Source organism: Pseudorca crassidens, chromosome 3 (assembly GCF_039906515.1).
Source record: "Pseudorca crassidens isolate mPseCra1 chromosome 3, mPseCra1.hap1, whole genome shotgun sequence".
Taxonomy (NCBI): Eukaryota; Metazoa; Chordata; class Mammalia; order Artiodactyla; family Delphinidae; genus Pseudorca; species Pseudorca crassidens.
The window spans coordinates 176,067,128-176,093,748 of NC_090298.1; positions in this window are offsets into that span (position 1 = coordinate 176,067,128).

The window sequence follows — 26,621 nt, forward strand, 5'->3', positions numbered from 1 at the left end:
CTAAATTTGAGACCCTGTTCTGTTCTGTAATTCAGTTCCTGTGTAGCCAAGTTTACATTCCGTGTATTACTGATATCTTATGATGTTTCTTTTTCTGTGTGACTTATTTCAGTTAGAGTCATCATACCTGAATCCACTCATTGTGCTGCTAAGGGCCTGATGACATAGATTTCATTGCTGAGTGATATTGCTTTGTAAGTAAATACCACAACTTCTTTATCCATTTTTCACTTTCTGCGATGTTGAACTTGTACTGTAAATGAGGTTCTTGTAAACAGAGGCGTCCCAAACTTTGGGGTGGCTGTGTCTTTTTGATTTTAATTTCCCTAAGCTATAGGACCATAAGTGGAAGTGCCCTAGGCTCTGTTGCTTTGTTTTTTAGATGTTTCAGGAAACACCATACACTTCTCCCGAGTGTCTGTTGGCAATTTACATCCCGCCCATCAGCATAACAAGGCTCCCAGTTCTCCATGGCCTGTCCTGCCTTTCTGGATTTTACACTTTTTTCAGATGGCCCTTTTGACCGGGGGGAAGTGAGACTTCATTGTAGTGCAGATTTCCTTTGCAAGCTTGCTTGGTTGGCCAAAAAGGGCGTATGCGTTTTTTCCTGAATATATTCAGGAAAAAACGCATACGCCCTTTTTGGCCAAGTGCATCATTGTGGACGTTCTGCCTCTTTTCCTATGCTTTCAATGCAATTCCAGTCTACCTCCTGAAATCGGTTTCCTGCAATTCTGCCCCGCTTTCAAGTCCTCTTGGCAGCCTTACTTCAGTATATTTTTGGACGATAGCTGTCATTTATAACTCTGCAGGTTTGTGAATTACAGTGCCCCTGAGCTCCTTTCTTCAACTCGCTTTCTTTTGAGCTGGCCGCAACACCGCAGGATGGCTTCAGGCCCTAATCTGGTTCCGGCACGGCACGCTGAGCCTTTGGTTAATTCCTCTTCCTGGTGGGAAATGAGAGTTAAATTTGCCCGTCCAGACACCTCCAGCTAGTCTCTCATTGGTTCTCGCTATTCCTGTTCATCTTCCGCAGAATTTGCAAACTGGGCCAAACAGGAGGTTAAAGGGACTGACTCTCCAAGTCGGGAGGGTGTTAGTAAAGCGTCTGGAATGTTGCACCCGAGTTCCAGGGTACGAAAACTGAGACATATTTGAACACATTTCCCGATCACATGGTTGATCATACTCTAGGTTCCACATGCATGTTTTAGCTGAAGGAAGAATACCTTAAACCTGGGTAGTTGAAACCCGTGGAATGGGTACCATGCAACATGACTTCAAAGGGTCTTCATTTGCTCACCGAACCTCTCCAATCCTATCACTGCTGCGTTTATGTCCCTGTACTCACACTTGATTCTCTTTTGGAGACATAGCAATCCATAGGTTTTAAGATACTTACTAGTCAGGTACATTCTTAGGCGTTTAATATGCGGTGTTGAGTCCATTTCGTTGAGCAAGGAGTAGCTCTTGTCTATTCCATATTTGGCTTAAGGAACTTTATCTGTGCTCATTTCAATGTCTGGTTTTATGCAGCACCCCAACTCACCTTTCCCCTTAAGCAAGCATAAGTTGGTTTTCTAAATTTGAGACCCTGTTCTGTTCTGTAATTCAGTTCCTGTGTAGCCAAGTTTACATTCCGTGTATTACTGATATCTTATGATGTTTCTTTTTCTGTGTGACTTATTTCAGTTAGAATCATCATACCTGAATCCACTCATTGTGCTGCTAAGGGCCTGATGACATAGATTTCATTGCTGAGTGATATTGCTTTGTAAGTAAATACCACAACTTCTTTATCCATTTTTCACTTTCTGCGATGTTGAACTTGTACTGTAAACGAGGTTCTTGTAAACAGAGGCGTCCCAAACTTTGGGGTGGCTGTGTCTTTTTGATTTTAATTTCCCTAAGCTATAGGACCATAAGTGGAAGTGCCCTAGGCTCTGTTGCTTTGTTTTTTAGATGTTTCAGGAAACACCATACACTTCTCCCGAGTGTCTGTTGGCAATTTACATCCCGCCCATCAGCATAACAAGGCTCCCAGTTCTCCATGGCCTGTCCTGCCTTTCTGGATTTTACACTTTTTTCAGATGGCCCTTTTGACCGGGGGGAAGTGAGACTTCATTGTAGTGCAGATTTCCTTTGCAAGCTTGCTTGGTTGGCCAAAAAGGGCGTATGCGTTTTTTCCTGAATATATTCAGGAAAAAACGCATACGCCCTTTTTGGCCAAGTGCATCATTGTGGACGTTCTGCCTCTTTTCCTATGCTTTCAATGCAATTCCAGTCTACCTCTTGAAATCGGTTTCCTGCAATTCTGCCCCGCTTTCAAGTCCTCTTGGCAGCCTTACTTCAGTATATTTTTGGACGATAGCTGTCATTTATAACTCTGCAGGTTTGTGAATTACAGTGCCCCTGAGCTCCTTTCTTCAACTCGCTTTCTTTTGAGCTGGCCGCAACACCGCAGGATGGCTTCAGGCCCTAATCTGGTTCCGGCACGGCACGCTGAGCCTTTGGTTAATTCCTCTTCCTGGTGGGAAATGAGAGTTAAATTTGCCCGTCCAGACACCTCCAGCTAGTCTCTCATTGGTTCTCGCTATTCCTGTTCATCTTCCGCAGAAATTGCAAACTGGGCCAAACAGGAGGTTAAAGGGACTGACTCTCCAAGTCGGGAGGGTGTTAGTAAAGCGTCTGGAATATTGCACCCGAGTACCAGGGTACGAAAACTGAGACATATTTGAACACGTCTCCCGATCACATGGTTGATCATACTCTAGGTTCCACATGCATGTTTTACCTGTAGGAAGAATACCTTAAAACTGGGTAGTTGAAACCCGTGGAATGGGTACCATGCAATATGACTTCAAAGGGTCTTCATTTGCTCACCGAACCTCTCCAATCCTATCACTGCTGCGTTTATGCCCCTGTACACATGCTTGATTCTCTTTCGGAGACATAGCAATCCATAGGTTTTAAGATACTTACTAGTCAGGTACATTCTTAGGCATTTAATATGCGGTGTTGAGTCCATTTCGTTGAGCAAGGAGTAGCTCTTGTCTATTCCATATTTGGCTTAAGGAACTTTATCTGTGCTCATTTCAATCTCTGGTTTTATGCAGCACCCCAACTCACCTTTCCCCTTAAGCAAGCATAAGTTGGTTTTCTAAATTTGAGACCCTGTTCTGTTCTGTAATTCAGTTCCTGTGTAGCCAAGTTTACATTCCGTGTATTACTGATATCTTATGATGTTTCTTTTTCTGTGTGACTTATTTCAGTTAGAATCATCATACCTGAATCCACTCATTGTGCTGCTAAGGGCCTGATGACATAGATTTCATTGCTGAGTGATATTGCTTTGTAAGTAAATACCACAACTTCTTTATCCATTTTTCACTTTCTGCGATGTTGAACTTGTACTGTAAACGAGGTTCTTGTAAACAGAGGCGTCCCAAACTTTGGGGTGGCTGTGTCTTTTTGATTTTAATTTCCCTAAGCTATAGGACCATAAGTGGAAGTGCCCTAGGCTCTGTTGCTTTGTTTTTTAGATGTTTCAGGAAACATCATACACTTCTCCCGAGTGTCTGTTGGCAATTTACATCCCGCCCATCAGCATAACAAGGCTCCCAGTTCTCCATGGCCTGTCCTGCCTTTCTGGATTTTACACTTTTTTCAGATGGCCCTTTTGACCGGGGGGAAGTGAGACTTCATTGTAGTGCAGATTTCCTTTGCAAGCTTGCTTGGTTGGCCAAAACGGGCGTATGCGTTTCTTCCTGAATATATTCAGGAAAAAACGCATACGCACTTTATGGCCAAGTGCATCATTGTGGACGTTCTGCCTCTTTTCCTATGCTTTCAATGCAATTCCAGTCTACCTCCTGAAATTGGTTTCCTGCAATTCTGCCCCGCTTTCAAGTCCTCTTGGCAGCCTTACTTCAGTATATTTTTGGACGATAGCTGTCATTTATAACTATGCAGGTTTGTGAATTACAGTGCCCCTGAGCTCCTTTCTTCAACTCGCTTTCTTTTGAGCTGGCAGCAACACCGCAGGATGGCTTCAGGCCCTAATCTGGTTCCGGCATGGCACGCTGAGCCTTTGGTTAATTCCTCTTCCTGGTGGGAAATGAGAGTTAAATTTGCCCGTCCAGACACCTCCAGCTAGTCTCTCATTGGTTCTCGCTATTCCTGTTCATCTTCCGCAGAAATTGCAAACTGGGCCAAACAGGAGGTTAAAGGGACTGACTCTCCAAGTCGGGAGGGTGTTAGTAAAGCGTCTGGAATGTTGCACCCGAGTACCAGGGTACGAAAACTGAGACATATTTGAACACGTTTCCCGATCACATGGTTGATCATACTCTAGGTTCCACATGCATGTTTTAGCTGAAGGAAGAATACCTTAAACCTGGGTAGTTGAAACCCGTGGAATGGGTACCATGCAATATGACTTCAAAGGGTCTTCATTTGCTCACCGAACCTCTCCAATCCTATCACTGCTGCGTTTATGCCCCTGTACACATGCTTGATTCTCTTTCGGAGACATAGCAATCCATAGGTTTTAAGATACTTACTAGTCAGGTACATTCTTAGGCGTTTAATATGCGGTGTTGAGTCCATTTCGTTGAGCAAGGAGTAGCTCTTGTCTATTCCATATTTGGCTTAAGGAACTTTATCTGTGCTCATTTCAATCTCTGGTTTTATGCAGCACCCCAACTCACCTTTCCCCTTAAGCAAGCATAAGTTGGTTTTCTAAATTTGAGACCCTGTTCTGTTCTGTAATTCAGTTCCTGTGTAGCCAAGTTTACATTCCGTGTATTACTGATATCTTATGATGTTTCTTTTTCTGTGTGACTTATTTCAGTTAGAATCATCATACCTGAATCCACTCATTGTGCTGCTAAGGGCCTGATGACATAGATTTCATTGCTGAGTGATATTGCTTTGTAAGTAAATACCACAACTTCTTTATCCATTTTTCACTTTCTGCGATGTTGAACTTGTACTGTAAACGAGGTTCTTGTAAACAGAGGCGTCCCAAACTTTGGGGTGGCTGTGTCTTTTTGATTTTAATTTCCCTAAGCTATAGGACCATAAGTGGAAGTGCCCTAGGCTCTGTTGCTTTGTTTTTTAGATGTTTCAGGAAACACCATACACTTCTCCCGAGTGTCTGTTGGCAATTTACATCCCGCCCATCAGCATAACAAGGCTCCCAGTTCTCCATGGCCTGTCCTGTCTTTCTGGATTTTACACTTTTTTCAGATGGCCCTTTTGACCGGGGGGAAGTGAGACTTCATTGTAGTGCAGATTTCCTTTGCAAGCTTGCTTGGTTGGCCAAAAAGGGCGTATGCGTTTCTTCCTGAATATATTCAGGAAAAAACGCATACGCCCTTTTTGGCGAAGTGCATCATTGTGGACGTTCTGCCTCTTTTCCTATGCTTTCAATGCAATTCCAGTCTACCTCCTGAAATCGGTTTCCTGCAATTCTGCCCCGCTTTCAAGTCCTCTTGGCAGCCTTACTTCAGTATATTTTTGGACGATAGCTGTCATTTATAACTCTGCAGGTTTGTGAATTACAGTGCCCCTGAGCTCCTTTCTTCAACTCGCTTTCTTTTGAGCTGGCCGCAACACCGCAGGATGGCTTCATGCCCTAATCTGGTTCTGGCACGGCACGCTGAGCCTTTGGTTAATTCCTCTTCCTGGTGGGAAATGAGAGTTAAATTTGCCCGTCCAGACACCTCCAGCTAGTCTCTCATTGGTTCTCGCTATTCCTGTTCATCTTCCGCAGAAATTGCAAACTGGGCCAAACAGGAGGTTAAAGGGACTGACTCTCCAAGTCGCGAGGGTGTTAGTAAAGCGTCTGGAATGTTGCACCCGAGTACCAGGGTACGAAAACTGAGACATATTTGAACACGTCTCCCGATCACATGGTTGATCATACTCTAGGTTCCACATGCATGTTTTACCTGAAGGAAGAATACCTTAAACCTGGGTAGTTGAAACCCGTGGAATGGGTACCATGCAATATGACTTCAAAGGGTCTTCATTTCCTTACCGAACCTCTCCAATCCTATCACTGCTGCGTTTATGCCCCTGTACACATGCTTGATTCTCTTTCGGAGACATAGCAATCCATAGGTTTTAAGATACTTACTAGTCAGGTACATTCTTAGGCGTTTAATATGGGGTGTTGAGTCCATTTCATTGAGCAAGGTGTAGCTCTTGCTATTCCATATTTGGCTTAAGGAACTTTATCTGTGCTCATTTCAATCTCTGGTTTTATGCAGCACCCCAACTCACCTTTCCCCTTAAGCAAGCATAAGTTGGTTTTCTAATTTTGAGACCCTGTTCTGTTTTGGAATTCAGTTCCTGTGTAGCCAAGTTTACATTCCGTGTATTAGTGATATCTTATGATGTTTCTTTTTCTGTGTGACTTATTTCAGTTAGAATCATCGTACCTGAATCCACTCATTATGCTGCTATGGGCCTGATGACATAGATTTCATTGTTGAGTGATACTGCATTGTACGTAAGTACCACAAGTTCTTTATCCATTTTTCACTTTCTGTGATATTGAACTTGTACGGTAAACGAGGTTCTTGTAAACAGAGGCGTCCCAAACTTTGGGGTGGCTGTGTCTTTTTGATTTTAATTTCCCTAAGCTATAGGACCATAAGTGGAAGTGCCCTAGGCTCTGTTGCTTTGTTTTTTAGATGTTTCAGGAAACACCATACACTTCTCCCGAGTGTCTGTTGGCAATTCACATCCCGCCCATCAGCATAACAAGGCTCCCAGTTCTCCATGGCCTGTCCTGCCTTTCTGGATTTTACACTTTTTTCAGATGGCCCTTTTGACCGGGGGGAAGTGAGACTTCATTGTAGTGAAGATTTCCTTTGCAAGTTTGCTTGGTTGGCCAAAAAGGGCGTATGCGTTTTTTTCTGAATATATTCAGGAAAAAACGCGTACGCCCTTTTTGGCCAAGTGCATCATTGTGGACGTTCTGCCTCTTTTCCTATGCTTTCAATACAATTCCAGTCTACCTCCTGAAATCGGTTTCCTGCAATTCTGCCCCACTTTCAAGTCCTCTTGGCAGCCTTACTTCAGTATATTTTTGAACGATAGCTGTCATTTATAACTCTGCAGGTTTGTGAATTACAGTGCCCCTGAGCTCCTTTCTTCAACTCGCTTTCTTTTGAGCTGGCCGCAACACCGCAGGATGGCTTCAGGCCCTAATCTGGTTCCGGCACGGCACGCTGAGCCTTTGGTTATTTCCTCTTCCTGGTGGGAAATGGGAGTTAAATTTGCCCGTCCAGACACCTCCACCTAGTCTCTCATTGGTTCTCGCTATTCCTGTTCATCTTCTGCAGAATTTGCAAACTGGGCCAAACAGGAGGTTAAAGGGACTGACTCTCCAAGTCGGGAGGGTGTTAGTAAAGCGTCTGGAATGTTGCACCCGAGTTCCAGGGTACGAAAACTGAGACATATTTGAACACATTTCCCGATCACATGGTTGATCATACTCTAGGTTCCACATGCATGTTTTAGCTGAAGGAAGAATACCTTAAACCTGGGTAGTTGAAACCCGTGGAATGGGTACCATGCAATATGACTTCAAAGGGTCTTCATTTGCTCACCGAACCTCTCCAATCCTATCACTGCTGCGTTTATGCCCCTGTACACACGCTTGATTCTCTTTCGGAGACATAGCAATCCATAGGTTTTAAGATACTTACTAGTCAGGTACATTCTTAGGCGTTTAATATGCGGTGTTGAGTCCATTTCGTTGAGCAAGGAGTAGCTCTTGTCTATTCCATATTTGGCTTAAGGAACTTTATCTGTGCTCATTTCAATCTCTGGTTTTATGCAGCACCCCAACTCACCTTTACCCTTAAGCAAGCATAAGTTGGTTTTCTAAATTTGAGACCCTGTTCTGTTCTGTAATTCAGTTCCTGTGTAGCCAAGTTTACATTCCGTATATTACTGATATCTTATGATGTTTCTTTTTCTGTGTGACTTATTTCAGTTAGAATCATCATACCTGAATCCACTCATTGTGCTGCTAAGGGCCTGATGACATAGATTTCATTGCTGAGTGATATTGCTTTGTAAGTAAATACCACAACTTCTTTATCCATTTTTCACTTTCTGCGATGTTGAACTTGTACTGTAAATGAGGTTCTTGTAAACAGAGGCGTCCCAAACTTTGGGGTGGCTGTGTCTTTTTGATTTTAATTTCCCTAAGCTATAGGACCATAAGTGGAAGTGCCCTAGGCTCTGTTGCTTAGTTTTTTAGTTGTTTCAGGAAACACCATACACATCTCCCGAGTGGCTGTTGGCAATTTACATCCCGCCCATCAGCATAACAAGGCTCCCAGTTCTCCATGGCCTGTCCTGTCTTTCTGGATTTTACACTTTTTTCAGATGGCCCTTTTGACCGGGGGCAAGTGAGACTTCATTGTAGTGCAGATTTCCTTTGCAAGCTTGCTTGGTTGGCCAAAAAGGGCGTATGCGTTTTTTCCTGAATATATTCAGGAAAAAACGCATACGCCCTTTTTGGCCAAGTGCATCATTGTGGACGTTCTGCCTCTTTTCCTATGCTTTCAATGCAATTCCAGTCTACCTCCTGAAATCGGTTTCCTGCAATTCTGCCCCGCTTTCAAGTCCTCTTGGCAGCCTTACTTCAGTATATTTTTGGACGATAGCTGTCATTTATAACTCTGCAGGTTTGTGAATTACAGTGCCCCTGAGCTCCTTTCTTCAACTCGCTTTCTTTTGAGCTGGCCGCAACACCGCAGGATGGCTTCAGGCCCTAATCTGGTTCCGGCACGGCACGCTGAGCCTTTGGTTAATTCCTCTTCCTGGTGGGAAATGAGAGTTAAATTTGCCCGTCCAGACACCTCCAGCTAGTCTCTCATTGGTTCTCGCTATTCCTGTTCATCTTCCGCAGAAATTGCAAACTGGGCCAAACAGGAGGTTAAAGGGACTGACTCTCCAAGTCGGGAGGGTGTTAGTAAAGCGTCTGGAATGTTGCACCCGAGTACCAGGGTACGAAAACTGAGACATATTTGAACACGTCTCCCGATCACATGGTTGATCATACTCTAGGTTCCACATGCATGTTTTAGCTGAAGGAAGAATACCTTAAACCTGGGTAGTTGAAACCCGTGGAATGGGTACCATGCAATATGACTTCAAAGGGTCTTCATTTGCTCACCGAACCTCTCCAATCCTATCACTGCTGCGTTTATGCCCCTGTACACATGCTTGATTCTCTTTCGGAGACATAGCAATCCATAGGTTTTAAGATACTTACTAGTCAGGTACATTCTTAGGCATTTAATATGCGGTGTTGAGTCCATTTCGTTGAGCAAGGAGTAGCTCTTGTCTATTCCATATTTGGCTTAAGGAACTTTATCTGTGCTCATTTCAATCTCTGGTTTTATGCAGCACCCCAACTCACCTTTACCCTTAAGCAAGCATAAGTTGGTTTTCTAAATTTGAGACCCTGTTCTGTTCTGTAATTCAGTTCCTGTGTAGCCAAGTTTACATTCCGTGTATTACTGATATCTTATGATGTTTCTTTTTCTGTGTGACTTATTTCAGTTAGAATCATCATACCTGAATCCACTCATTGTGCTGCTAAGGGCCTGATGACATAGATTTCATTGCTGAGTGATATTGCTTTGTAAGTAAATACCACAACTTCTTTATCCATTTTTCACTTTCTGCGATGTTGAACTTGTACTGTAAACGAGGTTCTTGTAAACAGAGGCGTCCCAAACTTTGGGGTGGCTGTGTCTTTTTGATTTTAATTTCCCTAAGCTATAGGACCATAAGTGGAAGTGCCCTAGGCTCTGTTGCTTTGTTTTTTAGATGTTTCAGGAAACACCATACACTTCTCCCGAGTGTCTGTTGGCAATTTACATCCCGCCCATCAGCATAACAAGGCTCCCAGTTCTCCATGGCCTGTCCTGCCTTTCTGGATTTTACACTTTTTTCAGATGGCCCTTTTGACCGGGGGGAAGTGAGACTTCATTGTAGTGCAGATTTCCTTTGCAAGCTTGCTTGGTTGGCCAAAAAGGGCGTATGCGTTTTTTCCTGAATATATTCAGGAAAAAACGCATACGCCCTTTTTGGCCAAGTGCATCATTGTGGACGTTCTGCCTCTTTTCCTATGCTTTCAATGCAATTCCAGTCTACCTCCTGAAATCGGTTTCCTGCAATTCTGCCCCGCTTTCAAGTCCTCTTGGCAGCCTTACTTCAGTATATTTTTGGACGATAGCTGTCATTTATAACTCTGCAGGTTTGTGAATTACAGTGCCCCTGAGCTCCTTTCTTCAACTCGCTTTCTTTTGAGCTGGCCGCAACACCGCAGGATGGCTTCAGGCCCTAATCTGGTTCCGGCACGGCACGCTGAGCCTTTGGTTAATTCCTCTTCCTGGTGGGAAATGAGAGTTAAATTTGCCCGTCCAGACACCTCCAGCTAGTCTCTCATTGGTTCTCGCTATTCCTGTTCATCTTCCGCAGAAATTGCAAACTGGGCCAAACAGGAGGTTAAAGGGACTGACTCTCCAAGTCGGGAGGGTGTTAGTAAAGCGTCTGGAATGTTGTACCCGAGTACCAGGGTACGAAAACTGAGACATATTTGAACACGTCTCCCGATCACATGGTTGATCATACTCTAGGTTCCACATGCATGTTTTAGCTGAAGGAAGAATACCTTAAACCTGGGTAGTTGAAACCCGTGGAATGGGTACCATGCAATATGACTTCAAAGGGTCTTCATTTGCTCACCGAACCTCTCCAATCCTATCACTGCTGCGTTTATGCCCCTGTACACATGCTTGATTCTCTTTCGGAGACATAGCAATCCATAGGTTTTAAGATACTTACTAGTCAGGTACATTCTTAGGCATTTAATATGCGGTGTTGAGTCCATTTCGTTGAGCAAGGAGTAGCTCTTGTCTATTCCATATTTGGCTTAAGGAACTTTATCTGTGCTCATTTCAATCTCTGGTTTTATGCAGCACCCCAACTCACCTTTACCCTTAAGCAAGCATAAGTTGGTTTTCTAAATTTGAGACCCTGTTCTGTTCTGTAATTCAGTTCCTGTGTAGTCAAGTTTACATTCCGTGTATTACTGATATCTTATGATGTTTCTTTTTCTGTGTGACTTATTTCAGTTAGAATCATCATACCTGAATCCACTCATTGTGCTGCTAAGGGCCTGATGACATAGATTTCATTGCTGAGTGATATTGCTTTGTAAGTAAATACCACAACTTCTTTATCCATTTTTCACTTTCTGCGATGTTGAACTTGTACTGTAAACGAGGTTCTTGTAAACAGAGGCGTCCCAAACTTTGGGGTGGCTGTGTCTTTTTGATTTTAATTTCCCTAAGCTATAGGACCATAAGTGGAAGTGCCCTAGGCTCTGTTGCTTTGTTTTTTAGATGTTTCAGGAAACACCATACACTTCTCCCGAGTGTCTGTTGGCAATTTACATCCCGCCCATCAGCATAACAAGGCTCCCAGTTCTCCATGGCCTGTCCTGCCTTTCTGGATTTTACACTTTTTTCAGATGGCCCTTTTGACCGGGGGGAAGTGAGACTTCATTGTAGTGCAGATTTCCTTTGCAAGCTTGCTTGGTTGGCCAAAAAGGGCGTATGCGTTTTTTCCTGAATATATTCAGGAAAAAACGCATACGCCCTTTTTGGCCAAGTGCATCATTGTGGACGTTCTGCCTCTTTTCCTATGCTTTCAATGCAATTCCAGTCTACCTCCTGAAATCGGTTTCCTGCAATTCTGCCCCGCTTTCAAGTCCTCTTGGCAGCCTTACTTCAGTATATTTTTGGACGATAGCTGTCATTTATAACTCTGCAGGTTTGTGAATTACAGTGCCCCTGAGCTCCTTTCTTCAACTCGCTTTCTTTTGAGCTGGCCGCAACACCGCAGGATGGCTTCAGGCCCTAATCTGGTTCCGGCACGGCACGCTGAGCCTTTGGTTAATTCCTCTTCCTGGTGGGAAATGAGAGTTAAATTTGCCCGTCCAGACACCTCCAGCTAGTCTCTCATTGGTTCTCGCTATTCCTGTTCATCTTCCGCAGAAATTGCAAACTGGGCCAAACAGGAGGTTAAAGGGACTGACTCTCCAAGTCGGGAGGGTGTTAGTAAAGCGTCTGGAATGTTGCACCCGAGTACCAGGGTACGAAAACTGAGACATATTTGAACACGTCTCCCGATCACATGGTTGATCATACTCTAGGTTCCACATGCATGTTTTAGCTGAAGGAAGAATACCTTAAACCTGGGTAGCTGAAACCCGTGGAATGGGTACCATGCAATATGACTTCAAAGGGTCTTCATTTGCTCACCGAACCTCTCCAATCCTATCACTGCTGCGTTTATGCCCCTGTACACATGCTTGATTCTCTTTCGGAGACATAGCAATCCATAGGTTTTAAGATACTTACTAGTCAGGTACATTCTTAGGCGTTTAATATGCGGTGTTGAGTCCATTTCGTTGAGCAAGGAGTAGCTCTTGTCTATTCCATATTTGGCTTAAGGAACTTTATCTGTGCTCATTTCAATCTCTGGTTTTATGCAGCACCCCAACTCACCTTTCCCCTTAAGCAAGCATAAGTTGGTTTTCTAAATTTGAGACCCTGTTCTGTTCTGTAATTCAGTTCCTGTGTAGCCAAGTTTACATTCCGTGTATTACTGATATCTTATGATGTTTCTTTTTCTGTGTGACTTATTTCAGTTAGAATCATCATACCTGAATCCACTCATTGTGCTGCTAAGGGCCTGATGACATAGATTTCATTGCTGAGTGATATTGCTTTGTAAGTAAATACCACAACTTCTTTATCCATTTTTCACTTTCTGCGATGTTGAACTTGTACTGTAAACGAGGTTCTTGTAAACAGAGGCGTCCCAATGTTTGGGGTGGCTGTGTCTTTTTGATTTTAATTTCCCTAAGCTATAGGACCATAAGTGGAAGTGCCCTAGGCTCTGTTGCTTTGTTTTTTAGATGTTTCAGGAAACACCATACACTTCTCCCGAGTGTCTGTTGGCAATTTACATCCCGCCCATCAGCATAACAAGGCTCCCAGTTCTCCATGGCCTGTCCTGCCTTTCTGGATTTTACACTTTTTTCAGATGGCCCTTTTGACCGGGGGGAAGTGAGACTTCATTGTAGTGCAGATTTCCTTTGCAAGCTTGCTTGGTTGGCCAAAAAGGGCGTATGCGTTTTTTCCTGAATATATTCAGGAAAAAACGCATACGCCCTTTTTGGCCAAGTGCATCATTGTGGACGTTCTGCCTCTTTTCCTATGCTTTCAATGCAATTCCAGTCTACCTCCTGAAATCGGTTTCCTGCAATTCTGCCCTGCTTTCAAGTCCTCTTGGCAGCCTTACTTCAGTATATTTTTGGACGATAGCTGTCATTTATAACTCTGCAGGTTTGTGAATTACAGTGCCCCTGAGCTCCTTTCTTCAACTCGCTTTCTTTTGAGCTGGCCGCAACACCGCAGGATGGCTTCAGGCCCTAATCTGGTTCCGGCACGGCACGCTGAGCCTTTGGTTAATTCCTCTTCCTGGTGGGAAATGAGAGTTAAATTTGCCCGTCCAGACACCTCCAGCTAGTCTCTCATTGGTTCTCGCTATTCCTGTTCATCTTCCGCAGAAATTGCAAACTGGGCCAAACAGGAGGTTAAAGGGACTGACTCTCCAAGTCGGGAGGGTGTTAGTAAAGCGTCTGGAATGTTGCACCCGAGTACCAGGGTACGAAAACTGAGACATATTTGAACACGTCTCCCGATCACATGGTTGATCATACTCTAGGTTCCACATGCATGTTTTAGCTGAAGGAAGAATACCTTAAACCTGGGTAGTTGAAACCCGTGGAATGGGTACCATGCAATATGACTTCAAAGGGTCTTCATTTGCTCACCGAACCTCTCCAATCCTATCACTGCTGCGTTTATGCCCCTGTACACATGCTTGATTCTCTTTCGGAGACATAGCAATCCATAGGTTTTAAGATACTTACTAGTCAGGTACATTCTTAGGCGTTTAATATGGGGTGTTGAGTCCATTTTGTTGAGCAAGGAGTAGCTCTTGTCTATTCCATATTTGGCTTAAGGAACTTTATCTGTGCTCATTTCAATCTCTGGTTTTATGCAGCACCCCAACTCACCTTTCCCCTTAAGCAAGCATAAGTTGGTTTTCTAAATTTGAGACCCTGTTCTGTTCTGTAATTCAGTTCCTGTGTAGCCAAGTTTACATTCCGTGTATTACTGATATCTTATGATGTTTCTTTTTCTGTGTGACTTATTTCAGTTAGAATCATCATACCTGAATCCACTCATTGTGCTGCTAAGGGCCTGATGACATAGATTTCATTGCTGAGTGATATTGCTTTGTAAGTAAATACCACAACTTCTTTATCCATTTTTCACTTTCTGCAATGTTGAACTTGTACTGTAAACGAGGTTCTTGTAAACAGAGGCGTCCCAAACTTTGGGGTGGCTGTGTCTTTTTGATTTTAATTTCCCTAAGCTATAGGACCATAAGTGGAAGTGCCCTAGGCTCTGTTGCTTTGTTTTTTAGATGTTTCAGGAAACACCATACACTTCTCCCGAGTGTCTGTTGGCAATTTACATCCCGCCCATCAGCATAACAAGGCTCCCAGTTCTCCATGGCCTGTCCTGCCTTTCTGGATTTTACACTTTTTTCAGATGTCCCTTTTGACCGGGGGGAAGTGAGACTTCATTGTAGTGCAGATTTCCTTTGCAAGCTTGCTTGGTTGGCCAAAAAGGGCGTATGCGTTTTTTCCTGAATATATTCAGGAAAAAACGCATACGCCCTTTTTGGCCAAGTGCATCATTGTGGACGTTCTGCCTCTTTTCCTATGCTTTCAATGCAATTCCAGTCTACCTCCTGAAATCGGTTTCCTGCAATTCTGCCCTGCTTTCAAGTCCTCTTGGCAGCCTTACTTCAGTATATTTTTGGACGATAGCTGTCATTTATAACTCTGCAGGTTTGTGAATTACAGTGCCCCTGAGCTCCTTTCTTCAACTCGCTTTCTTTTGAGCTGGCCGCAACACCGCAGGATGGCTTCAGGCCCTAATCTGGTTCCGGCACGGCACGCTGAGCCTTTGGTTAATTCCTCTTCCTGGTGGGAAATGAGAGTTAAATTTGCCCGTCCAGACACCTCCAGCTAGTCTCTCATTGGTTCTCGCTATTCCTGTTCATCTTCCGCAGAAATTGCAAACTGGGCCAAACAGGAGGTTAAAGGGACTGACTCTCCAAGTCGGGAGGGTGTTAGTAAAGCGTCTGGAATGTTGCACCCGAGTACCAGGGTACGAAAACTGAGACATATTTGAACACGTCTCCCGATCACATGGTTGATCATACTCTAGGTTCCACATGCATGTTTTAGCTGAAGGAAGAATACCTTAAACCTGGGTAGTTGAAACCCGTGGAATGGGTACCATGCAATATGACTTCAAAGGGTCTTCATTTGCTCACCGAACCTCTCCAATCCTATCACTGCTGCGTTTATGCCCCTGTACACATGCTTGATTCTCTTTCGGAGACATAGCAATCCATAGGTTTTAAGATACTTACTAGTCAGGTACATTCTTAGGCATTTAATATGCGGTGTTGAGTCCATTTCGTTGAGCAAGGAGTAGCTCTTGTCTATTCCATATTTGGCTTAAGGAACTTTATCTGTGCTCATTTCAATCTCTGGTTTTATGCAGCACCCCAACTCACCTTTCCCCTTAAGCAAGCATAAGTTGGTTTTCTAAATTTGAGACCCTGTTCTGTTCTGTAATTCAGTTCCTGTGTAGCCAAGTTTACATTCCGTGTATTACTGATATCTTATGATGTTTCTTTTTCTGTGTGACTTATTTCAGTTAGAATCATCATACCTGAATCCACTCATTGTGCTGCTAAGGGCCTGATGACATAGATTTCATTGCTGAGTGATATTGCTTTGTAAGTAAATACCACAACTTCTTTATCCATTTTTCACTTTCTGCGATGTTGAACTTGTACTGTAAACGAGGTTCTTGTAAACAGAGGCGTCCCAAACTTTGGGGTGGCTGTGTCTTTTTGATTTTAATTTCCCTAAGCTATAGGACCATAAGTGGAAGTGCCCTAGGCTCTGTTGCTTTGTTTTTTAGATGTTTCAGGAAACACCATACACTTCTCCCGAGTGTCTGTTGGCAATTTACATCCCGCCCATCAGCATAACAAGGCTCCCAGTTCTCCATGGCCTGTCCTGCCTTTCTGGATTTTACACTTTTTTCAGATGGCCCTTTTGACCGGGGGGAAGTGAGACTTCATTGTAGTGCAGATTTCCTTTGCAAGCTTGCTTGGTTGGCCAAAAAGGGCGTATGCGTTTTTTCCTGAATATATTCAGGAAAAAACGCATACGCCCTTTTTGGCCAAGTGCATCATTGTGGACGTTCTGCCTCTTTTCCTATGCTTTCAATGCAATTCCAGTCTACCTCCTGAAATCGGTTTCCTGCAATTCTGCCCTGCTTTCAAGTCCTCTTGGCAGCCTTACTTCAGTATATTTTTGGACGATAGCTGTCATTTATAACTCTGCAGGTTTGTGAATTACAGTGCCCCTGAGCTCCTTTCTTCAACTCGCTTTCTTTTGAGCTGGCCGCAACACCGCAGGATGGCTTCAGGCCCTAATCTGGTTCCGGCACGGCACGCTGAGCCTTTGGTTAATTCATCTTCCTGGTGGGAAATGAGAGTTAAATTTGCCCGTCCAGACACCTCCAGCTAGTCTCTGATTGGTTCTCGCTATTCCTGTTCATCTTCCGCAGAAATTGCAAACTGGGCCAAACAGGAGGTTAAAGGGACTGACTCTCCAAGTCGGGAGGGTGTTAGTAAAGCGTCTGGAATATTGCACCCGAGTACCAGGGTACGAAAACTGAGACATATTTGAACACGTCTCCGGATCACATGGTTGATCATACTCTAGGTTCCACATGCATGTTTTACCTGAAGGAAGAATACCTTAAACCTGGGTAGTTGAAACCCGTGGAATGGGTACCATGCAATATGACTTCAAAGGGTCTTCATTTGCTCACCGAACCTCTCCAATCCTATCACTGCTGCGTTTATGCCCCTGTACACATGCTTGATTCTCTTTCGGAGACATAGCAATCCATAGGTTTTAAGATACTTACTAGTCAGGTACATTCTTAGGCATTTAATATGCGGTGTTGAGTCCATTTCGTTGAGCAAGAGGTAGCTCTTGTCTATTCCATATTTGGCTTAAGGAACTTTATCTGTGCTCATTTCAATCTCTGGTTTTATGCAGCACCCCAACTCACCTTTACCCTTAAGCAAGCATAAGTTGGTTTTCTAAATTTGAGACCCTGTTCTGTTCTGTAATTCAGTTCCTGTGTAGCCAAGTTTACATTCCGTGTATTACTGATATCTTATGATGTTTCTTTTTCTGTGTGACTTATTTCAGTTAGAATCATCATACCTGAATCCACTCATTGTGCTGCTAAGGGCCTGATGACATAGATTTCATTGCTGAGTGATATTGCTTTGTAAGTAAATACCACAACTTCTTTATCCATTTTTCACTTTCTGCGATGTTGAACTTGTACTGTAAACGAGGTTCTTGTAAACAGAGGCGTCCCAATGTTTGGGGTGGCTGTGTCTTTTTGATTTTAATTTCCCTAAGCTATAGGACCATAAGTGGAAGTGCCCTAGGCTCTGTTGCTTTGTTTTTTAGATGTTTCAGGAAACACCATACACTTCTCCCGAGTGTCTGTTGGCAATTTACATCCCGCCCATCAGCATAACAAGGCTCCCAGTTCTCCATGGCCTGTCCTGCCTTTCTGGATTTTACACTTTTTTCAGATGGCCCTTTTGACCGGGGGGAAGTGAGACTTCATTGTAGTGCAGATTTCCTTTGCAAGCTTGCTTGGTTGGCCAAAAAGTGCGTATGCGTTTTTTCCTGAATATATTCAGGAAAAAACGCATACGCCCTTTTTGGCCAAGTGCATCATTGTGGACGTTCTGCCTCTTTTCCTATGCTTTCAATGCAATTCCAGTCTACCTCCTGAAATCGGTTTCCTGCAATTCTGCCCCGCTTTCAAGTCCTCTTGGCAGCCTTACTTCAGTATATTTTTGGACGATAGCTGTCATTTATAACTCTGCAGGTTTGTGAATTACAGTGCCCCTGAGCTCCTTTCTTCAACTCGCTTTCTTTTGAGCTGGCTGCAACACCGCAGGATGGCTTCAGGCCCTAATCTAGTTCCGGCACGGCACGCTGAGCCTTTGGTTAATTCCTCTTCCTGGTGGGAAATGAGAGTTAAATTTGCCCGTCCAGACACCTCCAGCTAGTCTCTCATTGGTTCTCGCTATTCCTGTTCATCTTCCGCAGAAATTGCAAACTGGGCCAAACAGGAGGTTAAAGGGACTGACTCTCCAAGTCAGGAGGGTGTTAGTAAAGCATCTGGAATGTTGCATCCGAGTACCAGGGTACGAAAACTGAGACATATTTGAACACGTCTCCCGATCACATGGTTGATCATACTCTAGGTTCCACATGCATGTTTTAGCTGAAGGAAGAATACCTTAAACCTGGGTAGTTGAAACCCGTGGAATGGGTACCATGCAATATGACTTCAAAGGGTCTTCATTTGCTCACCGAACCTCTCCAATCCTATCACTGCTGCGTTTATGCCCCTGTACACATGCTTGATTCTCTTTCGGAGACATAGCAATCCATAGGTTTTAAGATACTTACTAGTCAGGTACATTCTTAGGCATTTAATATGCGGTGTTGAGTCCATTTCGTTGAGCAAGGAGTAGCTCTTGTCTATTCCATATTTGGCTTAAGGAACTTTATCTGTGCTCATTTCAATCTCTGGTTTTATGCAGCACCCCAACTCACCTTTCCCCTTAAGCAAGCATAAGTTGGTTTTCTAAATTTGAGACCCTGTTCTGTTCTGTAATTCAGTTCCTGTGTAGCCAAGTTTACATTCCGTGTATTACTGATATCTTATGATGTTTCTTTTTCTGTGTGACTTATTTCAGTTAGAATCATCATACCTGAATCCACTCATTGTGCTGCTAAGGGCCTGATGACATAGATTTCATTGCTGAGTGATATTGCTTTGTAAGTAAATACCACAACTTCTTTATCCATTTTTCACTTTCTGCGATGTTGAACTTGTACTGTAAACGAGGTTCTTGTAAACAGAGGCGTCCCAAACTTTGGGGTGGCTGTGTCTTTTTGATTTTAATTTCCCTAAGCTATAGGACCATAAGTGGAAGTGCCCTAGGCTCTGTTGCTTTGTTTTTTAGATGTTTCAGGAAACACCATACACTTCTCCCGAGTGTCTGTTGGCAATTTACATCCCGCCCATCAGCATAACAAGGCTCCCAGTTCTCCATGGCCTGTCCTGCCTTTCTGGATTTTACACTTTTTTCAGATTGCCCTTTTGACCGGGGGGAAGTGAGACTTCATTGTAGTGCAGATTTCCTTTGCAAGCTTGCTTGGTTGGCCAAAAAGGGCGTATGCGTTTTTTCCTGAATATATTCAGGAAAAAACGCATACGCCCTTTTTGGCCAAGTGCATCATTGTGGACGTTCTGCCTCTTTTCCTATGCTTCCAATGCAATTCCAGTCTACCTCCTGAAATCGGTTTCCTGCAATTCTGCCCCGCTTTCAAGTCCTCTTGGCAGCCTTACTTCAGTATATTTTTGGACGATAGCTGTCATTTATAACTCTGCAGGTTTGTGAATTACAGTGCCCCTGAGCTCCTTTCTTCAACTCGCTTTCTTTTGAGCTGGCCGCAACACCGCAGGATGGCTTCAGGCCCTAATCTGGTTCCGGCACGGCACGCTGAGCCTTTGGTTAATTCATCTTCCTGGTGGGAAATGAGAGTTAAATTTGCCCGTCCAGACACCTCCAGCTAGTCTCTGATTGGTTCTCGCTATTCCTGTTCATCTTCCGCAGAAATTGCAAACTGGGCCAAACAGGAGGTTAAAGGGACTGACTCTCCAAGTCGGGAGGGTGTTAGTAAAGCGTCTGGAATATTGCACCCGAGTACCAGGGTACGAAAACTGAGACATATTTGAACACGTCTCCGGATCACATGGTTGATCATACTCTAGGTTCCACATGCATGTTTTACCTGAAGGAAGAATACCTTAAACCTGGGTAGTTGAAACCCGTGGAATGGGTACCATGCAATATGACTTCAAAGGGTCTTCATTTGCTCACCGAACCTCTCCAATCCTATCACTGCTGCGTTTATGCCCCTGTACACATGCTTGATTCTCTTTCGGAGACATAGCAATCCATAGGTTTTAAGATACTTACTAGTCAGGTACATTCTTAGGCATTTAATATGCGGTGTTGAGTCCATTTCGTTGAGCAAGAGGTAGCTCTTGTCTATTCCATATTTGGCTTAAGGAACTTTATCTGTGCTCATTTCAATCTCTGGTTTTATGCAGCACCCCAACTCACCTTTACCCTTAAGCAAGCATAAGTTGGTTTTCTAAATTTGAGACCCTGTTCTGTTCTGTAATTCAGTTCCTGTGTAGCCAAGTTTACATTCCGTGTATTACTGATATCTTATGATGTTTCTTTTTCTGTGTGACTTATTTCAGTTAGAATCATCATACCTGAATCCACTCATTGTGCTGCTAAGGGCCTGATGACATAGATTTCATTGCTGAGTGATATTGCTTTGTAAGTAAATACCACAACTTCTTTATCCATTTTTCACTTTCTGCGATGTTGAACTTGTACTGTAAACGAGGTTCTTGTAAACAGAGGCGTCCCAATGTTTGGGGTGGCTGTGTCTTTTTGATTTTAATTTCCCTAAGCTATAGGACCATAAGTGGAAGTGCCCTAGGCTCTGTTGCTTTGTTTTTTAGATGTTTCAGGAAACACCATACACTTCTCCCGAGTGTCTGTTGGCAATTTACATCCCGCCCATCAGCATAACAAGGCTCCCAGTTCTCCATGGCCTGTCCTGCCTTTCTGGATTTTACACTTTTTTCAGATGGCCCTTTTGACCGGGGGGAAGTGAGACTTCATTGTAGTGCAGATTTCCTTTGCAAGCTTGCTTGGTTGGCCAAAAAGTGCGTATGCGTTTTTTCCTGAATATATTCAGGAAAAAACGCATACGCCCTTTTTGGCCAAGTGCATCATTGTGGACGTTCTGCCTCTTTTCCTATGCTTTCAATGCAATTCCAGTCTACCTCTTGAAATCGGTTTCCTGCAATTCTGCCCCGCTTTCAAGTCCTCTTGGCAGCCTTACTTCAGTATATTTTTGGACGATAGCTGTCATTTATAACTCTGCAGGTTTGTGAATTACAGTGCCCCTGAGCTCCTTTCTTCAACTCGCTTTCTTTTGAGCTGGCCGCAACGCCGCAGGATGGCTTCAGGCCCTAATCTGGTTCCGGCACGGCACGCTGAGCCTTTGGTTAATTCCTCTTCCTGGTGGGAAATGAGAGTTAAATTTGCCCGTCCAGACACCTCCAGCTAGTCTCTCATTGGTTCTCGCTATTCCTGTTCATCTTCCGCAGAAATTGCAAACTGGGCCAAACAGGAGGTTAAAGGGACTGACTCTCCAAGTCGGGAGGGTGTTAGTAAAGCGTCTGGAATGTTGCACCCGAGTACCAGGGTACGAAAACTGAGACATATTTGAACACGTCTCCCGATCACATGGTTGATCATACTCTAGGTTCCACATGCATGTTTTACCTGTAGGAAGAATACCTTAAAACTGGGTAGTTGAAACCCGTGGAATGGGTACCATGCAATATGACTTCAAAGGGTCTTCATTTGCTCACTGAACCTCTCCAATCCTATCACTGCTGCGTTTATGCCCCTGTACTCACACTTGATTCTCTTTTGGAGACATAGCAATCCATAGGTTTTAAGATACTTACTAGTCAGGTACATTCTTAGGCGTTTAATATGCGGTGTTGAGTCCATTTCGTTGAGCAAGGAGTAGCTCTTGTCTATTCCATATTTGGCTTAAGGAACTTTATCTGTGCTCATTTCAATGTCTGGTTTTATGCAGCACCCCAACTCACCTTTCCCCTTAAGCAAGCATAAGTTGGTTTTCTAAATTTGAGACCCTGTTCTGTTCTGTAATTCAGTTCCTGTGTAGCCAAGTTTACATTCCGTGTATTACTGATATCTTATGATGTTTCTTTTTCTGTGTGACTTATTTCAGTTAGAATCATCATACCTGAATCCACTCATTGTGCTGCTAAGGGCCTGATGACATAGATTTCATTGCTGAGTGATATTGCTTTGTAAGTAAATACCACAACTTCTTTATCCATTTTTCACTTTCTGCGATGTTGAACTTGTACTGTAAACGAGGTTCTTGTAAACAGAGGCGTCCCAAACTTTGGGGTGGCTGTGTCTTTTTGATTTTAATTTCCCTAAGCTATAGGACCATAAGTGGAAGTGCCCTAGGCTCTGTTGCTTTGTTTTTTAGATGTTTCAGGAAACACCATACACTTCTCCCGAGTGTCTGTTGGCAATTTACATCCCGCCCATCAGCATAACAAGGCTCCCAGTTCTCCATGGCCTGTCCTGCCTTTCTGGATTTTACACTTTTTTCAGATGGCCCTTTTGACCGGGGGGAAGTGAGACTTCATTGTAGTGCAGATTTCCTTTGCAAGCTTGCTTGGTTGGCCAAAAAGGGCGTATGCGTTTTTTCCTGAATATATTCAGGAAAAAACGCATACGCCCTTTTTGGCCAAGTGCATCATTGTGGACGTTCTGCCTCTTTTCCTATGCTTTCAATGCAATTCCAGTCTACCTCTTGAAATCGGTTTCCTGCAATTCTGCCCCGCTTTCAAGTCCTCTTGGCAGCCTTACTTCAGTATATTTTTGGACGATAGCTGTCATTTATAACTCTGCAGGTTTGTGAATTACAGTGCCCCTGAGCTCCTTTCTTCAACTCGCTTTCTTTTGAGCTGGCCGCAACGCCGCAGGATGGCTTCAGGCCCTAATCTGGTTCCGGCACGGCACGCTGAGCCTTTGGTTAATTCCTCTTCCTGGTGGGAAATGAGAGTTAAATTTGCCCGTCCAGACACCTCCAGCTAGTCTCTCATTGGTTCTCGCTATTCCTGTTCATCTTCCGCAGAAATTGCAAACTGGGCCAAACAGGAGGTTAAAGGGACTGACTCTCCAAGTCGGGAGGGTGTTAGTAAAGCGTCTGGAATATTGCACCCGAGTACCAGGGTACGAAAACTGAGACATATTTGAACACGTCTCCCGATCACATGGTTGATCATACTCTAGGTTCCACATGCATGTTTTACCTGTAGGAAGAATACCTTAAAACTGGGTAGTTGAAACCCGTGGAATGGGTACCATGCAATATGACTTCAAAGGGTCTTCATTTGCTCACCGAACCTCTCCAATCCTATCACTGCTGCGTTTATGCCCCTGTACACATGCTTGATTCTCTTTCGGAGACATAGCAATCCATAGGTTTTAAGATACTTACTAGTCAGGTACATTCTTAGGCATTTAATATGCGGTGTTGAGTCCATTTCGTTGAGCAAGGAGTAGCTCTTGTCTATTCCATATTTGGCTTAAGGAACTTTATCTGTGCTCATTTCAATCTCTGGTTTTATGCAGCACCCCAACTCACCTTTACCCTTAAGAAAGCATAAGTTGGTTTTCTAAATTTGAGACCCTGTTCTGTTCTGTAATTCAGTTCCTGTGTAGCCAAGTTTACATTCCGTGTATTACTGATATCTTATGATGTTTCTTTTTCTGTGTGACTTATTTCAGTTAGAGTCATCATACCTGAATCCACTCATTGTGCTGCTAAGGGCCTGATGACATAGATTTCATTGCTGAGTGATATTGCTTTGTAAGTAAATACCACAACTTCTTTATCCATTTTTCACTTTCTGCGATGTTGAACTTGTACTGTAAATGAGGTTCTTGTAAACAGAGGCGTCCCAAACTTTGGGGTGGCTGTGTCTTTTTTATTTTAATTTCCCTAAGCTATAGGACCATAAGTGGAAGTGCCCTAGGCTCTGTTGCTTTGTTTTTTAGATGTTTCAGGAAACACCATACACTTCTCCCGAGTGTCTGTTGGCAATTTACATCCCGCCCATCAGCATAACAAGGCTCCCAGTTCTCCATGGCCTGTCCTGCCTTTCTGGATTTTACACTTTTTTCAGATGGCCCTTTTGACCGGGGGGAAGTGAGACTTCATTGTAGTGCAGATTTCCTTTGCAAGCTTGCTTGGTTGGCCAAAAAGGGCGTATGCGTTTTTTCCTGAATATATTCAGGAAAAAACGCATACGCCCTTTTTGGCCAAGTGCATCATTGTGGACGTTCTGCCTCTTTTCCTATGCTTTCAATGCAATTCCAGTCTACCTCCTGAAATCGGTTTCCTGCAATTCTGCCCCGCTTTCAAGTCCTCTTGGCAGCCTTACTTCAGTATATTTTTGGACGATAGCTGTCATTTATAACTCTGCAGGTTTGTGAATTACAGTGCCCCTGAGCTCCTTTCTTCAACTCGCTTTCTTTTGAGCTGGCCGCAACACCGCAGGATGGCTTCAGGCCCTAATCTGGTTCCGGCACGGCACGCTGAGCCTTTGGTTAATTCCTCTTCCTGGTGGGAAATGAGAGTTAAATTTGCCCGTCCAGACACCTCCAGCTAGTCTCTCATTGGTTCTCGCTATTCCTGTTCATCTTCCGCAGAATTTGCAAACTGGGCCAAACAGGAGGTTAAAGGGACTGACTCTCCAAGTCAGGAGGGTGTTAGTAAAGCGTCTGGAATGTTGCACCCGAGTTCCAGGGTACGAAAACTGAGACATATTTGAACACATTTCCCGATCACATGGTTGATCATACTCTAGGTTCCACATGCATGTTTTAGCTGAAGGAAGAATACCTTAAACCTGGGTAGTTGAAACCCGTGGAATGGGTACCATGCAATATGACTTCAAAGGGTCTTCATTTGCTCACCGAACCTCTCCAATCCTATCACTGCTGCGTTTATGCCCCTGTACTCACACTTGATTCTCTTTTGGAGACATAGCAATCCATAGGTTTTAAGATACTTACTAGTCAGGTACATTCTTAGGCGTTTAATATGCGGTGTTGAGTCCATTTCGTTGAGCAAGGAGTAGCTCTTGTCTATTCCATATTTGGCTTAAGGAACTTTATCTGTGCTCATTTCAATCTCTGGTTTTATGCAGCACCCCAACTCACCTTTCCCCTTAAGCAAGCATAAGTTGGTTTTCTAAATTTGAGACCCTGTTCTGTTCTGTAATTCAGTTCCTGTGTAGCCAAGTTTACATTCCGTGTATTACTGATATCTTATGATGTTTCTTTTTCTGTGTGACTTATTTCAGTTAGAATCATCATACCTGAATCCACTCATTGTGCTGCTAAGGGCCTGATGACATAGATTTCATTGCTGAGTGATATTGCTTTGTAAGTAAATACCACAACTTCTTTATCCATTTTTCACTTTCTGCAATGTTGAACTTGTACTGTAAACGAGGTTCTTGTAAACAGAGGCGTCCCAAACTTTGGGGTGGCTGTGTCTTTTTGATTTTAATTTCCCTAAGCTATAGGACCATAAGTGGAAGTGCCCTAGGCTCTGTTGCTTTGTTTTTTAGATGTTTCAGGAAACACCATACACTTCTCCCGAGTGTCTGTTGGCAATTTACATCCCGCCCATCAGCATAACAAGGCTCCCAGTTCTCCATGGCCTGTCCTGCCTTTCTGGATTTTACACTTTTTTCAGATGGCCCTTTTGACCGGGGGGAAGTGAGACTTCATTGTAGTGCAGATTTCCTTTGCAAGCTTGCTTGGTTGGCCAAAAAGGGCGTATGCGTTTTTTCCTGAATATATTCAGGAAAAAACGCATACGCCCTTTTTGGCCAAGTGCATCATTGTGGACGTTCTGCCTCTTTTCCTATGCTTTCAATGCAATTCCAGTCTACCTCCTGAAATCGGTTTCCTGCAATTCTGCCCCGCTTTCAAGTCCTCTTGGCAGCCTTACTTCAGTATATTTTTGGACGATAGCTGTCATTTATAACTCTGCAGGTTTGTGAATTACAGTGCCCCTGAGCTCCTTTCTTCAACTCGCTTTCTTTTGAGCTGGCCGCAACACCGCAGGATGGCTTCAGGCCCTAATCTGGTTCCGGCACGGCACGCTGAGCCTTTGGTTAATTCCTCTTCCTGGTGGGAAATGAGAGTTAAATTTGCCCGTCCAGACACCTCCAGCTAGTCTCTCATTGGTTCTCGCTATTCCTGTTCATCTTCCGCAGAATTTGCAAACTGGGCCAAACAGGAGGTTAAAGGGACTGACTCTCCAAGTCAGGAGGGTGTTAGTAAAGCGTCTGGAATGTTGCACCCGAGTTCCAGGGTACGAAAACTGAGACATATTTGAACACATTTCCCGATCACATGGTTGATCATACTCTAGGTTCCACATGCATGTTTTAGCTGAAGGAAGAATACCTTAAACCTGGGTAGTTGAAACCCGTGGAATGGGTACCATGCAATATGACTTCAAAGGGTCTTCATTTGCTCACCGAACCTCTCCAATCCTATCACTGCTGCGTTTATGCCCC